Here is a 24,498-nt window from a genome sequence, read left to right as displayed (position 1 = left end):
TGATGACCACTTCCTGGGAAGTGTGGCAAAAATCAATCCCAGGGATCAACAATCTTCAAAAATCCATCATGGCTGAAAGTGATTTTTGGAGGTTACATCTGGCTGAGCCCACCAACTGGTGTGGCTAAAAATGCTAAACACACCCCTCTCCTGCCCTCTCTTAATCTAATCAAGGGGGCACCTAACTATCTGGGTTTGCAGGATGTGGGGTGTTACTGGGTTGCTCCAAATGTCCTTCTCTGCCTTTGAAGACCAGTTTGGCAGCCCTCCCCCTTCCTGCCTCACCATCTACTGAGGGGAGATCTCCTCCCACAGGCACATCTCTTTGTATGAAGCCAGGCCACTTCACACCTCTTCAAGGCAGCCTGGCCAGGCTGCCAGAGGGTGGCCAATCAGAGCACAGCAACAAAAACAACGCAGGGCTGAAGTTGGCAACTTTTCAGGTAAAGTTTAAAACTCTTTACCTGAACAAGTTATATTAAATCCAACAACTGGAAGTTGTGGGATTTTCCATAACAATGAATTTGATACCAAACTCTTTGTATCTGTCACTTAAGGGGACTTTCAAAATTAAAATAAAGTTTCCACATTCTAGCCTATGAAGGCCATTCACTACAATGAGGGAAAATGAATTTGGCTGCTTTTACCTCACCAGGGCTTATAAAACTATTTTTATGAGGTCCCTGCTTATAGTTACATGGAACCCAGCCCTAGGGGCACATAGGGCCCACCTTAGGGGTGACCTATATGTACAAATAAGGTAGTTTAAGAATTTGAAACTACTTTTAATTCCAAAGTCAAATTTGCATAGAACTTTAATTCAAAAACAGCCAGCAAGGCAGGCCTGCCTTCAAAATGACACTGGGCACCTCAGCAGTGCACCTATAGGTGCACTACCTATGCTGTGGTCCCTAAACCTGCATGCCCTACCATATACTAGGGACTTATAGGTAGGTTGACTTAGCCAATTATAATTAGCCTAATTTGCATATCCACTTTACACAGAGCACTGGCCCTGGGACTGCTAAGCAGTACCCAGGGCACAGCCAAGAGCCAGTAACCACCAGTACCTGTCCAGAAAGTGTGGGGGTGACAAGGGCAAAGAGGAGGACTTTCCTACTATATATATATATATATATATATATATATATATATAGATAGATATATATAGATATATGTATATGCATGGACAACTACATCTCTCCAATCAGCCTTCTTGCCACCGTGATCAGTTGACCTGATCTGGATACTGGAAGCTGAGAGCTGTCATCTTCAGTGTCAGAGATTGTTGATGATGGTGAAGAGGTGACAACAGTCAGTGAGTTCCCAGGTTCAGTCTATCTTTCACCATCTCGATTTGAACAGCAATGAATGAAAGGCCTAAAGTGAGAAGAGTCTCTCGTAACATACTTCCCACGGCGCTGGGCAGTCACCAAGTGTTGATTGGTAGACACTACGTGGAAAGATTCTACATCATGTGGAGCATCAAATTCCCTTCTTCGCATTTGTCAGAGAATTACTAAATCTACTCTCTTAAAAGTGATATTCTTTGCATGTCGCCTCTTGTCTTCATGGGCTTTAATTTTGTGCTTGTTGACCAAGTCCCTTGTACGAATCGTGTTCTCACTTCTTTCTCTGTTGTTGGTCAGTTAAGGTAACTTGGTTGTCATTGCTCTCCTGAACAGCAAAGTTGCACAACATTCTCCTGTGGTCTAGTGAGGTATTGAACGATTAGCTTGTAGGGTAGAATTTTATACAGGTTTCAAACTTAGCTTCTCAAGAGTTTCACACTGTATGGGTTTCTTTTGTGTACTCATAAAATGCTCAACAAGTTAGTTAGCCTTTGGCCACAAAGGTGTACTCCCTGGATGCTTTATATTCAGATGCTCCATGAATTCTTTGAATTCTTGACTGTTACAAGGCAGGCCATTATCAGACTTCAAATTAGGTGGAACGCCCCATGTTGCAAAGATGCCAACCAGTCTCTCAATGACTTGTTCATGAGTTGTGGATGATAGTTTTTCGACTAATGGAAAACATGAGTATTGATCTACAATCAGCATCAGGTGATGTCCATTATCGAGTGGACTGAAAAAGTTGATGACTATTCTCTCCCATGCATGCTTAGGGAGTTTTGACATATTTAGGGTATGCTGAATATCATTTTTTAGAAAGGCAGTTGTATAGATGACAGGCCTTGAGTTCCTTTTCAGCCCTCTTATCTGAAAACAGAAACCAAATTTGGCCTCGGGGAGCTCCTTTTGTGGCAACAATACCACAATGTCCTTCATGAGCTACTACAATTGTTTTCTATTGCAGATTCTCCAGAGTCAGGATTCTTGACTCTTGCAGTATAAATCCCTCCTGAGTTGTGAACAATTCATCTTTGACATTTCTGTATTTTTGAGACTGAGTGTGTTGGTTCCATGACCGACGTTTAACTCTGTCTTTTAACTTCAGTATGTCACTATCATGGCTTTAGCAGTGATAATCTGGGCTAACGAGATGGCAAATGGTGTATTTGATTTTACAATGAAATTAATACATGCTTAAGCCGTTTAGGATGTAGTACCTTGACCTTGTATAGGCACTCTGGATAAGCAGTCAGCAGGGTTTTGATGTTTTCCAGGATGATGCATAATGGTATAATTGTACTCGTGAAATTGTAGTCCCCATTGTTTAATAGGAAGAGGCATTTTGGCTTTGGGATTGAAAAAGGTAGTCGGTAAAGTTTGATGATCAATTAACAGCATAAAAGGCTTTTCGTACAGGAATACATGGAAATGTTCACAAGCCCATACCATGGCTAAACTTTCTTTCTCAGGTTTTGAGAAAGCATGTTCTGTCTGGGACAAACTTCTACTAGCATATGTGAAGACATACCTTCAAGCATTTGAGTGTCCACTGTGCTGTGCAAGTATAGTGCCTAACATGACTGGTCTAGTGTCAACGGCCACCTCTGAATGAAGCTTCAGATTAAAGTATCCCATTTCAGCAGCATTTGCAATGAGGTATTTGATTCTCTTGAAACTTCTTGTGACCATTGGGATGAAACATGCTTCTTCATCAACTCTCGTAAATAAGCATTACAGGTTCTGTGAGAAATGGAGTTGTTGGTGGACTGGAGAGTAAGCCTTGGTCTAGCAACAGCCACAATCCTTTGCAGGTTGAACCACAAAAAGTCACTAATTTAACTTGTACTTAACCCTGGGTTGAAAAGTAATTAGGCTAAACTTAGAGGCAATGTGATAAGTATTTATGCAGTACACAAATAGCAATACAATGAAAACACAACACAGTAAACATCCCACACCAATTTACAAAAAATATAGAAGAGTTTAATAATTTATTTGACACCAAAACCATGAAAATCCATTCAGTAGAACCAGCATTCTGAATTTTTAAAGTTTAGGGTTCAAAATAGTAAGTCCTCTGTTTTGGAAAATGGCCACCTGGGCATATTTAGCACCCCAACCAAGGGTCCAGGAATGAATGGAAATCTCTTGGGGGTTCAGGACTCATGCAGGCTGGGTCCAAAGGCATACTTAAGATGGTGGGCCCCTGTTGTGTACCTGTGGTTCCGGACAGGAGACCCACTAAATTAGCCCTTGGAGTCACTTCTGAAGTCCTGGGTGCAGGTGGTGATGCAGGGCTCTACAGCAGGGCTGGCCTCTGAAAATTCCAAGCAGGTTACAGACAGCAAAACAGTCTTTCTAGGTACAGCAGCACTCTGGCTGAGTGCACACCAGATCACAGCAGCAGGCAGTCTGCCGAGAAGCCTTCCAAAGCTCCAGTAGTGAACTGAAGAGTTGGTCTAAGAGTCCTATTTTTATACCCTGATGCCCTGCTTTTCGAAGCTGGAAGAAGTTTCCAGAAGGATTCTCTGAAGTTCCAGGAATTTTCTGCCTCCCCTGCCCTGGCTCTTAGCTGGCGTCACTGACGATACAGGGTCATTAAGCCTATTGTGTGGTGACAGAGCCCAGCCTATGCAGCTGCAAGGGAGAGCTGTGCTTAGCTCTGCCCCCATCCATTAAGTCAGTTAATGACCCATTCGGGCTCTACTAGTCCCTCTATTGTGTGACTGGCTGTGGTGAATTCACAAAGACTCAATTGTCAGTTACACAAGGCAGGCAACAGTCACAGAGGGCTAAGGGCAGGAAAATGCCAACTTTCTAAAAGTGGTGTTTTCAAACTTGTAATGATAAATCCAACTTTACCATTACACGTTCATAGATGCCAAACATGACATATCTACCACCTCTGGTTTAGGAATTACAGCTTATTAAATATAATAAGGTATCCCTAATGTTATTATATGGGAGGGGTAGGCCTCACAGTATTGAAAAAATGAATTTGGGTGTTCTTCACTGCTAGGACATTTAAAACTAAAATGTACATATCATACCTTTTAATTACAGAGCACCCTGTCCTATGGGCTACGTGGCCAGCGGGGTCATATATGGTTTTGAAAAGCGTAGGGAAGAGGGATAAGCCCTGGGGGACACTGTAAGTGATCCTCTTGGGTTCAGACGTAAATGGTGGATCCTCTGGGTTCTTCTGTCGAGGAAGGAGGTGCTCCATCTGAGCATGCCCCTTGGATGCCGATGTGGTGGAGTCTTTGGATAAGCATGTGGTGGGATACAGTGTTGAAGGCTGATGAGAGGTCAAGGATGATCAAAGCTGCTGTTTCTCCTCTGTTGAGAAGTGTTTGGATGTCATCAGTGGCTTCAGATATCACTTTCTGTCCTTCATTCTTTTTCTCTGGCTTACTTTTCATACTCACATCTTATTTTCTCTAGGCACCTCCATCCTCTATGTCAGCAGCTTGTCTTTCAGCATGCTCTTCAGCTCTGGCAGCCTTTTACACTCACTCCAGATTATGAGTTTCTCTCAGCATTCGTTGTCTGAATGAATATGAAAAGCATCCATCAATAACTCTAAGACACATAGCTTCTTCATCAATAAATTAATTAAACTTACAGTGTTTGATGAGTAAATCGAGTCTCTCCATAAATTCATCCATCGTTTCATCAGCTTTTTGGCCTTCCTGACTAAAAATGTATGTTTCAGAATCATTTGGTGTTGGATTGAATGGGAGATTCAAAGCTGCTTTAATCTGACGGTATGTGACTTCTTCATCAGTTCTCTGCATTATTTGATAATCTTTCTGTTAACAGTCTCTTCAAGTGCATCAGTGAAACCAACAAATGTCTCTATCCAAACAGTCCTCTATTCAGAATATTTTGCTTTTTGGCAGCATTGAAAGGTGGTGATGGTGTCAGGAAGGCAGCAGCATTATAGACCAGTGTGAATTTTACTGATGTTGAGGGAGCATGCTCTCCGACACTGTTTGGTAGTCATGTTTATGTGAACCATCTCTGAGGTCCTTTGATGTTGTGGCCTTAGGATCATCTTTAACATTACCTGGAACTACGGTTTGTTTCTCAGCTGCCATCTCAAAAAATTCCCAGTTCATAAAGTACATTTTGGCTCTTTATTAATTGAACACCTATGAACTCATTCTGAACCCCACTTGGCAACTTTGTGGGCAAACCTCTTTGGGCATGGTTGGCTCAATAAGCACAACCATGGGCACTTCTCCTTGAGCCTCTTCACCAAGTGCTGTGGTGCAATGACTCTCTTTAGTGGATTTTGTAAATGATTTATTTTCTTCTTTTCTATACATCAGTTTGCACTTTCGGACATCTGGTTGATCTCCACCTTGCAACACTAATGCTCCAAATAATGTACAATTTCATCTTGCGTGACAGCGCAGTACCTTAATGTGTGGCCTGATCAGCAGGTGCTCGGCCAAAGATGTGTATATTCTTTACAATGCTTTGGTTGTCTTCAACTGCTTCACAGTGGCTGAAGCTGTGCTTTGACTCCACATGCTTGAATTGTTGATTCTGTACTTCAACAGTGACACATGTGGCATGCATGAGCAGTTGCTTGAACCATGGCAAACCCTCTGGGAGAGCACAATCATTCTTTGGGTCACTTATCCCTTATCTCGTTGCCAGTTGTAGCATCCTTCCCAGTCTAGGTACCCAGCCAATGAGTATACCAGACACAGAGCTGAATATTAAGTTTTTGTTCTTCAGAGTGTAACTGCAAACTCAACATTCTAAACCAAGCTTTCATTGTATTACACTCTGTTGGAAAATGGGTTATTGGTAGGGCAGGTAGGTACCTACACCTAGCAACAAGCCACAAACCTCCACATAAGTACAGTTAGGTCTCAGTAAATTAATCCCAGCTCTACCCTTGGTAGCTTGGCATCGAGCGTCAAGGCTTAACTTAGGAGACAAAGTGTAAAGCATTCAAATATCACAAAACAGTAATTAAATAAAACACAGGAAACAGTTTAAAAATCCAAAACCAATTTATAAAAATAGCTTATATTTTTATCTTTAAAATGACACAAAAACGATTAAAATCGGTTCAGGGGAACCGGAGATATGAATTTTTAAAGTATTATTATTTTCTAGCGCTTAGAAACAAAAAGCGCCAATCGGGTCATCTGGTTGCACCAGGACCGGGGCAAAGTCAAACTTTCAGGCCGACCGCGATGGAGCCCTGCTCGGCTACAAGTCGCGGGAGGCCTCGGTTAAAAAGTTACCTTCTGACTTAGTCTCTTTTTTGATGTTTTTCTTCCCCGGGACGAACCTGCCAGTTGGATCCGACCTCCTGGAGCCCTTGTCCGGATACGCGAAGTCGGTTTCCTCGGTGGTGATTTTTACCTTCGGACTTAGTCGTTTTTTCGAGATGAAAATCCTTCGACCGGGGTAAACCTGGATCTTGATCCGACGTCCGTGGAGCCCTTCTCGGATACGATGGCTGGGAGGTCCCGGTCAACTTTTTACGTTCGGACTTAGTTTCTTTTTTGGATGTTTTTCTTTACCGGGATGAACCACGAAGTCAGACCGGGTCGCGGTTGAGGCAAGCCGGCTAGAATTTCCGCGTCGGGTCGGTCACTTTATGGAGCTTTTTTTCAAAAATTCTCCAATCTTTTCCAAACTTCTGGGGCTTCACCCAGATGTTCTTTTAAGGTTCTTTTGGGGTCCACAGCTCACCCCAAGGGTCCAGAAGTTCTGTGATGGTCCTTGGGGGGTGCGGACTTCAACTCCCAGAATGCACCTGGCGCAAACTCCTTTTTGGCCACTGGGCAGTGGTCAACTGGTCGCTTTCTTCAGGAGTTGGTGCAGGGGACTCTGGTTTAGCAATTTTTCACCTGTAGCAAACAGGGAGTCCCTCCTTGAACCAGTTGAAGCCAGGCAAAGTCCTTCTTGTGGTGAAGCCCAAGTGTGCAGCTGGTGCAGTCCTTCTGAGTGCAGGTTCCAGGTGCAGGCCAGGGGTCCAGCAGGGCAGTCCTTCTTCTTCTTTAGTTCCTTTCTGGTTGAATTCTGGAGGGGATCTGAGGTGTGGGTGCAGGTCTGCCAGTTTTATCCTTGCTCCTGGGTGAAAAGCAGGGGGGGCCCAGGTTCTCCAATCAGGGACAGGGTCGTGTCCCCTGTGATGACCACTTCCTGGGAAGTGTGGCAAAAATCCATCCCAGAAGGCAACAGTCTCCAAAAATCCAACATGGATGAATCTGATTTTTGGAGGTTACATCTGGCTGAGCCCACCCACTGGTGTGGCTAAAAAATCATAAACACACCCCTCTCCTGCCCTCTCCTAATCTAATCAAGGGGGCACCTAGCTGTCTGGGGTTGCAGGATGTGGGGGTGTTGCTGGGTGCTGCAAATGTCCTTCTCTGCCTTTGAAGACCAGTTTGGCAGCCCTCCCCCTTCCTGCCTCACCATCTGCTGAGGGGAGATTCTCTCCCCCAAGCACATTCCTTTGTGTGAAGTCTGGCCACTTCACACCTCATCAAGGCAGCCTGGCAGAAGCTGCTGCAGGCTGGCCAATCAGAGCACAGCAGCAAAAACAATGCAGAGCTGAAATTGGCAACTTTTTAGGTAAAGTCTAAACTTTTTACCTGGACCAGTTATATTAAATCCAACAACTGGAAGTTGTGGGATTTATTACAACAATCAATTTGATACCACATTCTTGGTATGTAACATTTAAGGAGACTTTAAAATTTAAAATAAAGTCTGCCCATTCTAGCCTATGAAGGCCATTTACTTCAATGAGGAAAAAACGAATTTGGCTGTTTTTACCTCACCAGGGCTTATAAATCTATTTTTATAAAGTCCCTGCTTATAGTTACATGGCACCCAGCCCTAGGGGCACATAGGGCACACCTTAGGGGTGACTTATATGTAAAAATAAGGTAGTTTAAGACTTTGGAAGTACCTTTAATTCCAAAGTCGAATTTGCATATAACTTTAACTTAAAAGCAGCCAGCAAGTCAGGCTTGCTTTTAAAATGACACTGGGTACCTCAGCAATGCACCTAGGTGTGCACCACCTATGCTGTGGTCCCTAAACCTACATGCCCTACCATATACTAGGGACTTATAGGTAGGTTAACTTAGCCAATTATAATTAGCCTAATTTGCATATCCATTTTACACAGAGCACTGGCCCTGGGACTGGTAAGCAGTACCCAGGGCACAGCCAAGAGTCAGTAACCACCAGTACCTATCCAGAAAGAGTGGGGGTGATCAGGCAAAAAAAAAGGACTTTCCTACACACTCTAAAAGCTACTTCCACTTCAACAGAGTCCTTTGGAGCCAAAAGGGTTCCATCATAAAACTCACAAGACACTACTGGTCTGAAAATTCAGGTTGCTTGTACTCTGACCTTTTTCACAGCAGGAGATCTTATTCAGTGAGACCTTGAAGAGAGGGTATCCTGCCTCATGGAGCCCTGTTTGTCGACAGCCTGCAGTCTTGTCCCTCTGAAAAAAACTGAGTTCCAAAAAGTGACTAAGGGCTTGATTTAGATCTTGGTGGAAGGAATACTCCGTCCACACATGACGGATTTCCCATTTGCCATATTAGGATTTCCATATGATTTAATGTGACCGTAATGCAGCGGATGAGGTTTATCTGTCACATTTGTGATGGATTATTCCCCTCCACCAAGATCTAGATCAGGCCCTAAGTCCAAAGGTAGACACTTTACTAGGTGAAGCTGCCCAAAAGTATCCAGACAGTAAGAGGCCTTCTTTGGGCTTGAAACTCAAATTTCTCCCATTCTGAGCTTTCCTTCCAAAAGTCAATGGCTCCACTGAGACCTCATCCAGTGGTGTTCGGAAGACATCAAATCCTACTCAGCTACAGCTTGCTGCCTTGCCCCCTGAAGATTTTCGAATTCTATATCAGCAACTAAGTCCACAGGCACAACTTCCAGCTGGATCAAACCTGGATTCTGTATGTGACCTATGTTCCATCACTGTCAGACATAACTCAAGACTAAGGGGGTCATTCTAACTTCGGCGGGCGGCGGAGGCCGGCCGCCAAAGTTCCCCCGCCAGAATACCGCAGCGCGGTCAAATGACCGCCGCGGTAATTCTGACTTTCCCGCTGGGCGGGCGGGCGACCGCCAAAAGGCCGCCCGCCCGCCCAGCGGGAAAGCACCAGCAACGAGGAAGCCGGCTCCGAATGGAGCCGGCGGAGTTGCTGGTGTGCGACGGGTGCAGTTGCACCCGTCGCGATTTTCAGTGTCTGCTAGGCAGACACTGAAAATCAATGTGGCACCCTGTTAGGGGGCCCCACAACACCCGTTCCCGCCAGCCTGGTTCTGGCGGTAAAAACCGCCAGAACCAGGCTGGCGGGAAGGGGGTCGGAATCCCCATGGCAGCGCTGCTTGCAGCGCCGCCGTGGAGGATTCACAGGGGCAGGGGAAAACCGGCGGGCAACCGCCGGTTTCCCTTTTCTGACCGCGGCTTTACCGCCGCGGTCAGAATTGGACTTGATGCACCGCCAGCCTGTTGGCGGTGCATCCTCCAACCCCGGCCCTGGCGGTCCATGACTGCCAGGGTCGGAATGACCCCCTAAGTATCAGTCAAGAAAAACAATTGGCCACTGCTGGTGTTTTATGCTTTTTGCACTACTTTTAACCATAAACTTAAAAAATGTGTATCTCTGGTTCCCCTTTTGGCATTTTTGCTGCTTTTATGTCATTTTATTCAGTAAAATTATTTTTTCCTAGATTGGTATGGTATTTTTATTGTGCTGTGTTTTCTTCAATACTGTTTTGGTACTGCAAGACTACACCTTGCCTCTAAATTAAGCTTGCCTCCTCTGTGTGAAAGTTAGTAGTGGTTGAACTCTGGCTAGTTTAATGACTGTAGTGATTTTTGTTTTTACTTGAGGTGGCCATCTACCCCTCTAAACTCATATCCCGATTTCTTACAATAGTTTAAATCATATGGCATTATGCTTTTGTTAATATTGTGTTTCAATTTTTAAGCCACCTACTTTTGCGTGTTGTTTTAATTTGCTTTAGCCTCTCCTGTCTGAGTCCTTCACTACTCAGTTTGCCTTATCACTGATAGGTCTGTGCCTATTTTTTTCATAATAACAGTACCTTTGACTTTTATGTTTTTGGCATCTGGTAGCATCTGACCATTATACGTAGTGTATGGTGTTTGATTGCGCACTGTTTGCTTGCAAATTCAAAAAGGCAATCCCTCAATCCACTGTTCCCGCGTTTTTAATCAAGAGACCTACCTGTGCTCTACAAGACCCATTTTTATTCCCATTCCCATTAATTACAGAATGGATTTGTGCGACTTTCCCCCCTTTTTGTGAACTTTAACATAAATGTTTATCACCTTGCTCATGACCGATTACATTTTTTGTGATATAGGATTCATGACTGAGGTTTTCGGCAAAGTATTTTCATGGTAATCACATAAACCTACCATTTGATTCATGTGCAAATAACAAAGCAGTCTTTGAATATTCCATATGACAAATTCTTTTGGCAAATCACGTTTCCCTTTCTGTGTTAAATATATGTTAGACCAGTGTTTGAGACCGATAATGCCATCCATCATTTCTCTTCAAATGGAACTGTTGTGCATAATGCACATTCAGTAATGTGCACATTAAGTTTAATTGCTATATTTTGTAATTCAGAGAATTTTCAAGTGTATTAGAAGCTGACGGAAGGCTCTATTCTGACCATGCTGGGAACAGAAATTGTGTATTATACGCTATGACTGAAACATCTTTTGGACAGAAATACCTTAATCGTGATGTGAGCTTTGGCTGACTCTCGACACTAAAGGGACAGAGAACTCCATACAGAAAAAAGCGATTTTAATTGAGGGAGACTATTTTAATAACAACTATGGGATCAAATTTGGTAGCTTGCCCTACTGAGCATAGCGATGTACAAGACGTTTGTGTGACGGTTTGTGTGCACTAAAACTAATCAAGCAATAAACACAAATCTTAAACCTCTACATAAAGCTAAAGAAAAATGATTAAAAACTTAAAGAAAATAACAATAAATTAAGAAAATCAGGCAAGTATTAACACAATTAGCTGAACGAGCGCCTTTAAAAAGTATCAAGATTTTGTAAATGTGTAAAAATGAGCAACCTGTAAATATATCAAAATCACAGTATAGAGGTTAAAACAATAAAGCAACCAAATATGTCTGTCTTGTTAAGGTTGACAGACTTCAGAGATACGCGTCTGAGGATGCTGAAGTATTTTACCTTTAACTAGTTAAACAGTTATTGTTATCGTGTGCTGGTTGAGGATAGCTTGAACTCACAGTACATCAGGCACACAAGTAGGTTAGGATATTTGTTGATTAAGAGGGTGGATGAGCCACCCTTCCTGCATTAATCGTTCATTCAGTTCACGTAGCTTAGAGTTTTTGAACTCAGGCTCAAAGATGTTGACCTGTGGCTCAAATGTGTCAAAGTTTCCACTCAGGACGTGTCAAAGTAGCAAGGCCATAAGTGAATCCAAAATAAATCCTGCTGACAGTCTTCGGGAACCAGGTTCTGAAGCTGTGATTAGAAGCAGGCTTCTTTTACATTCCTTGGCTAAGTGTCAGTATGATGGGTGAAAGAGTTTCCAGACTTGATGTAGAGCATAATGCAGGTACAGGGATCCACAAGGGTGGGAAAAAGTTTCCCCAAACAATTCTGATGCAGTCCTTATGGACTGGTACAACTAAAGCCAGATCTTTTGGTGTGGAATGTTATCACCTATCTCTTGAACCAATACCCAGTCTCGTTCTGAGCACAAGATGTCCAGAAGCAAGTTCCCCTTACAAGCTAAATTTCCAGCAGATGCAGATCCAACTATCCCTGCAGATTAAAGTTAGGAAACTATGGCACTCATTACAACCCTGGCAGTTGGTGGAATAGTGGAGGTATTACCGCCAATAGCCTGGCGGTACCTACCTCCACTATTATGACTTTGGCGGTTTGGCTCAAGCCAGACCGCCAATGTACCACTCCGTCCGCCAGGGTGGTAACAGCCGCCGTGCTGGAGACTTCGGTCTCCAGCCAGGCGGCCGTCACAATACCACCGTCAGGATTCTGCCCCGCCTATCGCCATGGTTTTCGTGGCAATCTCAAGGCCACGAAAACCATGGCTGTAGGCACTATCAGTGCCAGGGAATTCCTCCCCTGGCACTGATAGGGGTCTCCCCTGCCCCCTCCCCCTCCCAGAGTCTTCCCTCACCCCCCCTTCCCGATCCTCCCCAACATCAACACACCCACACGCGCACACATGCACACTCATACACACATGCATACCCACATCCACCCACAAATGCACACATATTTACCCACACACCCCAACACACACTAACCTACATTGTCGCACACATGCATTCACAACACACAACATACACATACACTCACATTCAGTCATTCACAAATGCATTCCACGCGACTCACACCCATATACACGCATTCAAAAACAGACACACACCCCCACACACAACACCCCCACACATGCACACAACAACCCCCACTCCCTCTCTCCTGTCAAAGAACCAACTTACGTGCTTGCAGGGGATCCTCCGGCAGGATACAGGATGCAGCACTGCTGCCAGCAGCAGCGTCTGCCAGTGGAAAACCACCAGGTCGTACCATGGACATGATACGTTAGGTGGTGTTTTTGCTCGCGTGGCCAACTTACCACCATCCGCCGCCATGACCATCAATGGAATTCCGCCAGCCTTCTGTTGGAATGCTGCCTACAGTCATAATGCAGTTGGCGGCTGGTAGCCACGGCGACGGTATGTTGGCGGCCGTTGGCATGGCGGTAGGTGGCATTTGCCGCCAATGTCATAATGAAGGCCTCTATTTCCTCATTCTGAAATAATGTACTGAAAGCAACAATTGAATTCAGGCGGAGACAGAGCCCATTTATTGTTCCTCTAATAAACAGTGGCAAGGCTTATTGGTAATAACAATGGCCTAAACAAGGAATGATAACAGTAGAACTATAATGCCTTTGTTAGATGATCTTCGTTCAGTCCCTTAAAGGATTCGACATTCACACTAGTTCTTATTCTGGTAGCATGCCTCTTTACACCAAACCAACAAAAAGCATATTTTTGTTGAAAATTCAATATTCTTCGAGACCATACTGTAGCCAGTGGCAGCCCATCATTAAATGCTGACCCCACCCTCCCACCTTTTTCACAGCATGACGACTGTCTGTCAGGCTGAGCAAAGGTCAGCCTGACAGACACATTCTTCATTGTCCGGTCAGGCAGACAGGCACTGTACATGCTCAGGCACCTGGCAGTCTGAGCCAAGCTTTGCCAGGCTGAAGATTATACAGCCCTGAGGGCATCACCTTATTCAACCAGCAAAGGGCTTTGAAAGCTTTCTCCACATGACGAGGAGGCAAACCACTGATATCCTCAGACCTGGGTACTTCAGTTTTAAGTGCTGAAATGTCATGGGCTGAGTATCTATCATGATGCTTTGTTACTGACACCATTGCACTCTGTGAGGAAATAGAGAAGGTCCTCTTTTCCTTAGCTGACCCATGACAAGGTCAGCCAATGAGTGGAGACTGCAGGATCCTCCTGTTTTCCCTTCCGTCTGGCTAGACACCCAGCTCCTTCCAGTGCCTTCTGCTTTGCTTCCTGCCACCTGCTGGACCTGCCATCACCCATTAAGTTCTTTGTTTAAATGTATGGGTGCTTGCGTGCATGTATGAATGTAGCTTTAAGTAGACATGTGTGCTGTGAATGGGTGTTTGCTTTTTCATGTGCTTTTGGATGCTGGGTGTATGTGTGAACACTTGTGAATGGATGGGTGTTAGTGAGTATGCATGTGAATGAATGTATGTGTGTGCATGTGGGTACCCACCCCACACTACTTAAAATTTGGACTGCCACTGCCTACAGCTAAAAAGGTCAGTCTTAACTTCCACCTTTATCTACCAAGATGTCATGCATTTAATTCTCATAGACTATATGACCGAATAAAGCACAGAGAGAGACTTGATAATGGCAGAGATAATAACTAGAGCATGCCACGTATATTCTTATGTATTTTGTATACTGCTTTTTAAATTGGGATGGGGCTAACCGATGACTCTGTGCTATTAAAAACTGTGAAGAGGTGTGGAGTTCTTTTTTGTCAAATGTTTGAATTCCTGAATGATTCATGTAAGCCTCAAAAATGCCACATTCTATATCTAATAAGCGACATTCAATTAAAATATACAATACAAATCAGGCTGCAGACTTGCTCCTTTCTTCGGGAGGTGCATGCTAGATTCAAATTCGATACTGTTTTCCTCCGCGATTCCAGGATGCACACATTTAAAATTAATTTGTGTTTTTACAGATAAGAGATGGGTTTGTGGCAAAGCTACTCAGTGATGAGTGCAAATGTACAAATATGGGAAAATATTTTCTGCTGTACCCATTCATATCTGACCCAGATTCAGCAGGCAGTGTTACAGGCATGTTAGCTGTTGCTCTACAATTGTAAAATTAATATTATTTTAATATTCTACAGTGTCAGGTGGCACACATGACTGACGGTCAGTCCAGTCTCAAGATAGTCCACATGAGTTCAGGGACATACATGCTGCTTACACCGTTACATTTGCTGTGCTGGAAATCCTACCGGAGCAATCAAAGGCACAAAGTTAGCTACTGTGAAGGGAAACCCCCAAACAAGCATTATATGATTGATATATAATGTGATAATGAAATAAGGGCCAGAGGTACGATGGTCAGCTTTTGCGACTCGCAAATTGCGATTTTTAGAGACTCACGATTTGAGAGTCACAAAAGCTGATGTACAACAGTGTCTGAGACACTAGTAAAATAGAGGGATATCTTTCCTCATCAAACTGGAAAGTGACAGTTGTCCTGCCCCCGCAAGAAATGTTGTCACATCTGTTACTGGGACTGCCGGTGCCATCTGAGAGCCCGCCCCGGAACTGACACAGGTGTATGTGGGTCACGTGGGTTGTGACATCACGTGATCATGTGTTAGTCACATGCCAGGGACTTAGCCACAGTGTCCAGGGCTTGGGGCTGTGTAAAGTGGGAGCCCTGCTGGTGTGTGCTGTGTTTCTGCGCCTAAGAGGACAAGTCTGGACATGTCAGAGAGTCAGGACATTGTGGCTGCTGGGTGTCTCCTCACAGAGAGGACCAGTGGAAATGTAAAGCAAAACCTCCATATTGCTGGCTGATCCAGAAAGGGGGCGGGTCAAATGTTGCTTATGTTAAAGTCCCCCAATCAATGTAGAAATGGAAACGTAAAACAGATGTTTGCTCCAAAATTCCCAGGTATGGTGATTAGCAGAGGTCAAAGTATGAAGGGTCCCCACACTTCAGGGCTGAAGTAGAGCCTGTGGAATGAAACCTAGATCACATATACAAGCCTGCAGGGCTTCTCAGGAGTGTTTTAATAACTGGTTACCAGATGTCAAAGTACAAACAGGCCCCCACAATTAAAAAAAAGCTTGAAACAGACAGATGATATAGCATGAAAACCTAAAACAGATGCCTGTCCCACGACTTCCCAGGATCTGGTTCAAAGGCAGTCAGCACAGGTCAAAGTATAAAGGATCCAAACAATTTAAACGTGTGAAACAGACAGATGTCATGACATGAAAACCTAATACAGATCTATGCCACTAAGGCTTCCAAGGACAGGCCTCAAAGGTGGTTAGCAGAGGTCAAAGTATAAACAGGCCACACAATTAAAAACATTTAAAACAGCCAAAGATTATGAAAGGGCAATCTAAAACAGATGTTGCAACCCCCCCAGACTTCCCAGGACAGGACTCAAAAGATGACAGGCATTGCAAACCTAAACAGATGTTTGCCCCCAGGACTTCCCAGGACAGGACACTGAGGATCACATGCAATGAAAACCTAAAACAGGCGTTTGCCCCAGGACTTCCCAGGACAGGTTCTAAAGTGATCCGCAGAGGTCAAACTATAAAGTGCCCATGCAATTAAAAGTTTGAAACTAACAGTGGACATGCATTGCAAACCTAAAACAGATGGCTGTCCCCAAGACTTCCTAGGACAGGTTTAAAAGGGATCAGCAGAGGTCAAATTATAAAGTGACCATACAATTAAAAGTATGAAACTAACAGAGGACTTGAAATGAAAAACCTAAATTAGATGGCTCAGGGCCCAACCTCCACAACACCTATGCAAAATTAGCACAATGAGGTTGATATAAAAGCACCCCCATATTCACAGGTCTCTTTTTCTGAACTACATTTTTGAAGTTTACAGATTACAGGGGCTTCCAGAACCAGCAGGGATGAAAAATAGGACAGAGCGCAGACTGGTGATACTACCTCTCTTCTACTTAAGGTAAGTAACTATGTTGTGTTTCCATATGTTCTATTGTAGTTTCACCCTGACGTTATCCTCAGCCTTTTTCAACTATACCCATTACAGCGTAAAGCTTATGTTTTGCATGGGGTTATCTGAGACATATGTTTATGTTGTGTTGAAGCCCAATGTTTAATTTGTAGAGGCGAACAGTATTTTAAAAGTAAAAGCAAAGAGGGCGGTAAAAATAGAAGGTCTAAACTTATAGTACATTTTGCATGATAATTAAGTGTTTTTAATATTGTAAGCTCAAGCTCTGTAGTTTAGACCTGCACACTTTTATTACTCTTCTGCTTTTAAAATAGGGATATCAAACCCCTGTATGTTTAAAAGGTTGTATGCATGTTTGTCTTTCGGGAGGTGCGAGCGGTGCGGCCGCACCAGGTGATGTTCTGCATTGGGTGGTGTTGGCACAGGGGGGTGCTATGTTTAGGAATAACTTCTGAAACTAGCCATTTAAAATAACCTACTGAAATTTTCTTGGGTCCTGCCTTCAGGAAGTATTTATAATGGCATGATATGATATTGCTTGTAATTAACGTTCATTGTGCAGAGAGAGATGGGTGTTTTGTCTAGAGGCAGTTTGAACTCGTCGTAAAGTAGCATAGCGGGTTAATATGCCAACTGTAAAGAACAGAATTATATTTTTATGTCGGTAGCTGTGTGGATTAGTAAACACAGCCTTGACAAGTGCTGTAAAATGAATGTGTGTGAAAGGGGAGCTAAGGAGAGATGAGGGGCATATTTGCTAAATGGCATGGAGGGTATTCAAGGATGTGGTCATGAGTTGGGGAGAGCAAAAAAAAAAAAGATTTGCCCCCAGGGAGCCACTGGGTGCTAAAGCAAACCCTTCTTGTTAAGGCTTGGCCTTGTCCCGGAGGCCCAGCCTGCCATCACATATTGATTGTTTGGGCCTTGCAGAGACCACAGCCCAGCCCTAACAGTACATCTGTTATGAGGGCCGGGGACGTGGATGGCCCCCATTACAGAAGTGTTGTTAGGGCCAGGACCTGGACCGTGCGCAGTTCGGTCCCTGGCCGCCATTACAGAATCAGTGTTGGGGGCCATGCAGAGAACACGGCCCGGGGCTACCTGTACATCTGTAATGGCGTCTGGGGACCCGGACCGTGCATGGCCCGGATCCTGGGCCACCATTACAGAAGTGTTGTTAGGGCCAGGGCGGGGACCCAGCCCGCGCACTGCCCGGGTCCCCGGCTGTCATTCCAGAAGAGTTGTTAGACACCTTGTAGAGACCATGGCCCGTCCCCCAACAGTACATCTGTAATGGCGGCCAGGGACCCTGGTAGCGTGCGGTCGGGGTCCCCTGCCACCATTACAGAAGTGTTGTTAGTGCTGGGGCGGCAACCCAGGCAGCACGTGGCCCGGATCCCCATCCTCCATTACAGAAGGGTTCATAGGGCCTGGCAGAAACCACAGCCCAGCCCTAACATTACATCTGTAATGGAAGAACGGGACCCAGACCGTAACACAGGGTGGTTCTCCATCCTCCATTACAAAAGTGTTGTTAGGGCCGGGGCAGTGACCAGGACCGATCGCGCCCACGGATCCCCATGGCCTACTTTCCATGAAGGCCTAATGAGCAATTTTGCCATAGTAGCCTCAATTATTTTAAGAAATCTTAAAGGGGAAGCGGTCGCACTAGCAGTGCGCATGCGGCTCCTAGAAATTCCTCAACATGATCACGAACGCGAGCTGCCCACGATTATCACAGAGACCTATTCTAGCATTGGCCAAGATAGTCTAGGGACCAGATCAACTAAACCACAATTTCAGGGCAAATCTATTAAATATTTTTCCAAGCAAGCCCTTGAGGGTAATAAGAAATGCTTGGATAAAAAACAACAATCACCTAAAAAAGAAAGGGGAGAGTCTCCGTGTATGGAGACCCCACAGAATAGATATAATCTCAGAAATAGAGATAATATAAAAACGCCTGATAGACATCAATATACTTATACACACCAATCTCGTTCCTTTCAGGACTCATCTGAAAAACGCAGTGAGAGAGGTGGGTGGTCAGAGCGAAGAACAGAGTACGTGAAACCGAGACAGGAATCACAATGCTCATCAGAGGTTTCCATTAAAAAGGAAGATAAACCTCCCCAACAGAAACCCTAATTTAAAAAGAAAAAAGTGCCAGCAGTCACAGTACGACATGCCACTCGGGAAGAGGGTCCTCTTGAAGAACAGGAAGGTGGCACTAGCACTGCTAGACAGCGCGGCAGAGGTCACAACAGTTCACCAGAGTCGTCTAGAGCATCTGGAGGAGAAAGCAACTGATGACTTTCTACAAGTAGAAACTGCGGACATGTGAGTCTCCATGCCTGACAGGGTGTATAAAGTAATGCTACAGTTAGAAGGGGACATTGAACGCATAATAGACGCAATCTTTTGGTATTGCGTAGTAAATATATATGTTGTTTTGTTGGCCAAGCAAGATTAGCCACCTGAATTTGTACGTACCTGCCCATGTGGAGAAGATGTCATTAAAGATTCTTTCTCGCCCCTTGTTCCTGACAAGCACCTGCATTAAATCACAATCATGTAGGGTGGGATAAAGAATCCCCCTACCATGTAATTCCCATTAAAAATGAACCTCAACCCCAACCTCAGTACCCAATAAAGCATGAAGCAAAAACACCTATGAGAGAAATACTCACACAACTAGAGTATCAGGGCGTAATAGGACCCTGTGTCTCCCCAATTAATAATCCTTTATTCCCAGTAGCTAAACTGGACCATTCATACAGAATAGTCTTAGACTACAGACACTTAAACAGTCATACAAACACATATGCTATACAAAATTCACATCGTATAGCACTTATGAACAATATAGCGTGTAAAAAATACAAAACAACACTGGATATTCCCAATATTTTTTTCTGCCAGAATATAGCGCCTGAGAGTAGAGACTTAACAAGTTTCAGTGCACTAGGCTCCCAGAGAAAATGTTGTTGTTTACCTCAGGGGTACAAGAACAGCCCAGGACTGTCCGCAGCTTGTGTAACTGCAATTTTGCACGACATTGACCCTAAAGCATTGTCCTATGTAGATGATATCTGTCTTACGGATGATGAATTGCTACAACATTTAAGACGGGTAGCCTGCATTGTTATAGGATTTGCTAAATTTGGCTACAAATTCAACTTCAAAAAAACAAAAATAGCCTTCCTTAGCGTCCTGTTTCTGTTATATGAGTTATCAAGCGAAGAAAAGAGCCTAGCGCCACACTTCTTAGAAAAATGTGCACAACTACAGCCTCCAAACACGATCAAAAAACTCCAATCTCTATTGGGTTTTCTAAATTTTGGCAGAACTTACATTCCAGTTATGCTTCACGCATAAGACCTTTATATGACTTAATACGTCCTGACTTTTCAAGTAAATTTTGGACAGTCGAACAGACACAAATACTTAGCGAACTGCAGACAGACATGCTTGCAGTACAACACCTGCATACGAGGGACAACAAAACACATTTGGTCATCAGAGTAATTGCTGGGGCCATTGGTTTTCCTTCTGTAACTTTTAATGAGGGTGAGACTGTCCCAATAGCTCACAAATCACATTTGTACTCAATACCAGAACTTACATTCCAGTTATGCTTCACGCATAAGACCTTTATATGACTTAATACGTCCTGACTTTTCAAGTAAATTTTGGACAGTCGAACAGACACGAATATTTAGCGAACTGCAGACAGACATGCTTGCAGTACAACACCTACATACGAGGGAAAACAAAACACATTTGGTCATCAGAGTAATTGCTGGGGCCATTGGTTTTCCTTCTGTAACTTTTAATGAGGGTGAGACTGTCCCAGTAGCTCACAAATCACATTTGTACTCAATACCAGAACAACGCTTTGCTCCCACAAAGAAAACTCTCACTGCTGTTCAGATGGCTGTCATTAAAGAAAGACCTCTAGCTCAGGGCAAATGCATTAATGTTGTTTCTCCAATTCCAGCCCTTGAGGCTGTCAGAAAAGCAATCATCCCAAATGCTAAAGCACTACATCCACATTGGATACAATGGGCCACATCTTTGACAGCCACTGATGTAGACTACATCTTTGACTCAAAATTACAAACTCAAGAATTTTTGCAATACGAACTAGAGTGCCCATTTCCAGCAAACACACTGCTTATTGAACAATATCTCAGAGTCATGTACACCGATGGCTCAGCACAACCTGCAATTGGCACAAAGCATCAATACTCTGCTGCTTGCACATTCGTAAGCGGATATATGGAGGACAATAAATTCTGTCCACTCTGTACATTTATGCAAGCCCTAGGAGACTGCACAGCACAATTAGCAGAGCAGAAAGCTCTGGTGATGGCACTGGAACATATGGATCCTGCACAGTATACACTGATTGTTTGTGATTCATACTATTTTGTCCAGTCCTTCAATGAATACCTGCATTACTGGTGCCAGAATGCGTTCAGAGATTCTAAAGGCAACACCATCAAACACAGACTTCTGTGGGGGAAAGGAGCGGATCTGAAAGAAACACTACCAAATGTCCATGTTGTACACACACTCTGACACCAGGGCGTTGGAATACACGTTGCTGGGAATACACTGGCTGATAAAGCCACAAAGTCAGCAAAAGCTGTGGCTGCTGTTGCTTCAGTAGCTCGTTTAAGTATGAAGCCGGACACAGATATATGGGCTGCCGTGAAAGCTACAGCTGATGGTACGCCCTATCCAAAAGCATTTCCTGACAAATATTCCTACCGACTGGGAGACAGCCTGAACCCTGAAGCCCATGCTGGTGTGGCGGCTAAAATATCAATCTTACAAGCCAGATATTGGTGGCCAGGCCTCTACAAAGAGACCAAGCAGTATGTCCTTTGTTGTGACATCTGCCAACAAATAAAAGGTTCCCCTGCCAAACACCCACTGCAGACACCCCTCTTGATTTCAAATAAATCTTTACAATGTGTGTACTTGGACCATTGCAGTCCCCTAACACCGGACAGTGCATACAAGTATATTCTAGTTGCTGTTGACCCTTGCTACAGATTTCTATGGGTGTGGCCACAATGCTCAGCTGAAGTTCGGACTGTTATTAAAGATTTGCGAGTCTTTATCGGTACATATGCAGTTGAGGCATTCCACTCGGACCAGGGCCCTGCTTTCGCCTCAAGGGCATTCAGAGATGCCATGGCTGTGTTGGGGGTCCAACTCCAGTTATCGTCTCTATTTCATCCCAAGGGAAATAGTGTAGTGGAGCAGTGATTTAAAGCAATCCTTAACAGCCAGAGTCTTAGGTACGGGTCGTATTTGGCTTAATCACCTATATGGAGTTCAGAGAGCACTTAACAATCTTCCTAGAAGGTCCCTGGGGGGTCATACTTCATATGAGTGCCTTTTTGGAACTCAAATGTATGTTCCAGATCTTGATGGCCCTGGCACGGAGGTGGCCGAAACACCCTTTGATATAAATGAACGTGTCACTGTCTTACAGGATTTAGAACAGTTCTGTGATGACAATTCTTTTTATCAATGCTGCCTCCACAGGAGTCAAAGATGTACCTGTAATGCCTACCGGCTGGATTCCTAGAGTCGGGGATCCTGTATGTGAAAAGGTTGCTGTGTGTAGCCGGGCGCCTCCGGACGCCGCGGCTTGGTCAGAGAAGACGGCCGCCGACGGAAAACCCGGGGGCATCCCAGGAACTCCTGACGTGATGACGTCTAACGTCATCCGTCAGAAAAAAAATACGAAAGCAGGAAGACGGACAAGGGACGGAACGAAGGAAAGAGAGGGACGCCGACACCACGAGGAGCACCTCCCAACGCAGCAACCCACTGAGTCCGGAGGAAAACCCCGCCGCGAGAGGAGAAGGACGCGCGAAGAATGGAGCACCCAGGGCGCCTCCCGCCCCTGCAGAAGACAAGTCGGGAGACTGTCTACAAGCCGGCCGCGTCCCTGGAGGGGCGTGGCCCAACCAGGTACGAGCGTACCAAGGGTGGAATTGGGGCTACGGGTGGCTGACTGGGCGGAAGGACGGCAAGGAGAGGGAGTTAAGGTCCTGCAAAGAGGGGGAGGTAGTATAAATGGGACCCTGGACCCTGCCTATAACTACAACCACGACCTAACCCAGAAACAGCAAGAAAAGCTAAGAGTAAAGGGGTCACCAAGAGGGCACTATAAGGAATTAAGAGACATAGCTGCACCTACCTCAGCCCCCCCCACAATACCTCGTCCCTCACTTCCTACTAACCGTAAAAGAAACAGGAGATAAAGTATATTCCCCACTTACCTATGCCTTATTTTTCTTTCTTCTTTATTTTGGGGAATCCGGTCCCACTGAGCGTCGGGGGAACAAGGTCTCTCTCCACACCGGACCAGGCCATTCCCTGAACTCTCGGCCCTGAAAGAAAAGGGATTCATATTAGTTTCTGGACTCTGACAACACCAAAGTTTTGTGACACGAGCTAGTGTCCCATCCGAGCAGACAGAAATAAAAGCACTAATCCTAAAAAACCCTGAGTCTGTCGCCTTCTTCCAATATCCTTTCGACTCGGGATAAAGAACCCGCTACAGTGGTGTCAGAAGTGGGATATTGGAATTGGCGACAAGGGCTTCCAGAAAATGGAGGGACAGTGTAGCATGTCTGATATGATGCAACAGTTGGCCTCAGGACAAAGACACCTACAATTAGTGTGGGAAGAGCAACAAAAAGAGGCTAAGTTGGAAAGAGAGGCACTACAAAATGCACTTAAAAGCCAGGCTACTATAATGGCCAACAACCAGTTGGTTCATGAAACCGCCATTAAAAATCTCACTGATACAATAGCCGCTACTCGTGTGCACCCAAATGTGCCGAGTTCAGTCCTACAACGATATCAAGAAGGTGAAGACCCCGATGCCTTTTTCACCAATTTTGAACGAGTTGCTACTTCCGCTACCTGGCCACCGGAGCGCTGGGGCCAATATATCGGCCCCTTATTAACGGGAACACTCCAAGCCGCTTATCAGGCGGTAAACCCCGGGGGAACAACCCCATATATGGATATTAAAAAGAGCATCTTGGAACGGGTGGGATTCGACTCTGAACATTATCGTGTCCGATTTAGAAAATCTAAATGGGGACCCTCCGAAAATCCCCGGGCTCTATACTTTAGGATTAAAGATCTGGGTCTCAAATGGTTGGGCCCCATAGGGACTAATCGGGAAGACATTATTGAGATTGTGCTCTTAGAACAGTACCTAGACGCTCTACCGCCTTCTACGCGTAACTGGATCAAGCAACATCCAAACCCGGATACCAATACCACCATCGAGCTAGCCTGTGCTTTTCATCGCTCCCTCGAATTCAAAGTCACAACCCCTCGATCCACGCCTAGTCCCCTGCGTCAAGGTTCTGGGATATCTTCATCAGGGGGCCGAAGAATCAATGAGGAAATAGGGAAACCACGGGGTCTTGAAAGGCCATACATACAACAACCTCAGTGTTTTAGCTGCGGAGAATGGGGTCACATCGCTCGCGGTTGCCCCCTGAAAACAGAGAAACCGGAACCCATGGAAATAGGGGTCACGAGGGGAAGGGTCTTTTACACTGGGAGAAGGGCAACCCCTTACAAAAAGACACTGCTTATCAATGGGAAACCCACGGTGGCCCTTATTGACTCAGGGTGTAGCCAGTCAGTAGTCAGGGCTGAGTTATTCAATAAGACTCTCCACACGTCAGGACTTACGGTATCA

The sequence above is a fragment of the Pleurodeles waltl genome, chromosome 5, assembly GCF_031143425.1.
Source record: "Pleurodeles waltl isolate 20211129_DDA chromosome 5, aPleWal1.hap1.20221129, whole genome shotgun sequence".
NCBI classification, from domain to species: Eukaryota; Metazoa; Chordata; class Amphibia; order Caudata; family Salamandridae; genus Pleurodeles; species Pleurodeles waltl.
The sequence above is the reverse complement of the archived record's forward strand: the minus strand, read 5'-3'. Positions refer to the sequence as shown.